Source organism: Apis dorsata, unplaced genomic scaffold (assembly GCF_000469605.1).
Source record: "Apis dorsata unplaced genomic scaffold, Apis dorsata 1.3 scaffold_808, whole genome shotgun sequence".
Classification (NCBI taxonomy): Eukaryota; Metazoa; Arthropoda; class Insecta; order Hymenoptera; family Apidae; genus Apis; species Apis dorsata.
In genome coordinates, this window is record NW_006263947.1 from 136,064 (window position 1) to 137,188 (window position 1,125).

At 17.2% G+C, this 1,125-nt stretch overlaps 1 protein-coding gene across 1 annotated transcript in view; it reads right to left on the reverse strand.

The window, feature by feature from the left end:
• LOC102671003 overlaps window positions 1–1,125 on the reverse strand; it is a 37,561-nt gene that overhangs the window by 35,562 nt on the left and 874 nt on the right. The gene's annotated exons all lie outside the window — the stretch shown is intronic.

Consider the following 1,125-nt stretch of genomic DNA (forward strand, 5'->3'; position numbering starts at 1 on the left):
ATTATTACGTATATGTATTATATTACATCTATACATACTATATATATTATATATTACTATATATTACTATATATTACTATATATTATATATTACTACTATATATTATATATTAAAGAGATTATAGTATATTTATTATAGTATATATTAAAGAGAAAAATTTTTTTTTTTTAATTATTTAGAAAATGAACACGTTCTCGATTTAAATAGTTTTTAAGTACATTTATTTCTATGCCATTGTTTTTAGTTTAAATTTTTAAGTTAATAACAAAAAATTTTAAGTGCTATTAAATTTTGCCTTTAAATACGTGGCAGCGTATGCGTCAGTATGCAACTATTCCTTATCAACAGTTTATATAAACACATTAGACAATAGAATTGGCATCTAATATGTATAACGGATGAACTATCGTTATATTTATTTAGTATCTATTCATTATGAGATTGGACATTATAATATTGGATAAAATAGATATTTAAGTATGGGATTAATATCACTATTACTATCATCAAGATTTATTTTATATTTTATTTTTGCATTTTACGGATTCGAAAGAATCCTGAATGCTGAAATTTAAAAATTTAATTCAAAAAAATTTATAACAACTTATAACATTATTTATAAATAACAATAAACAATATAATTAACACAATTATTAAAACAATTATATACAAATATTTAAACAATATAATTAAAAAACAATTTATAATCATGATATAATCATATAATTAAAAATTATAATAATATAATAAATATTATAAAATAATATTAAATATTATAAATTAAATAAAAAAAATAATTCAAGAATGTCAATAAAAAGTGAAATTAAATTTTCTATGATATTTAAATTTTTATTTAATATTTTAATTTAAATATTATATAACCAAAATGTAATTAATATTAAATAGGAATTCTACGAATAATTAACAATACGATGTCAGTACAATGAATATAAAATGAAGAAACAAAATTGATACGAAAGAAGGATTTCTGATATAATGCGCTTACAAACTATCATTGTATAATAATTAATTTCAAGATGAAATAGATCGATCATTTGCGTTTCAAATGCAAAAAAAAATACAAATATAGTAACATATATATAGTAACATGATTAATATATTCA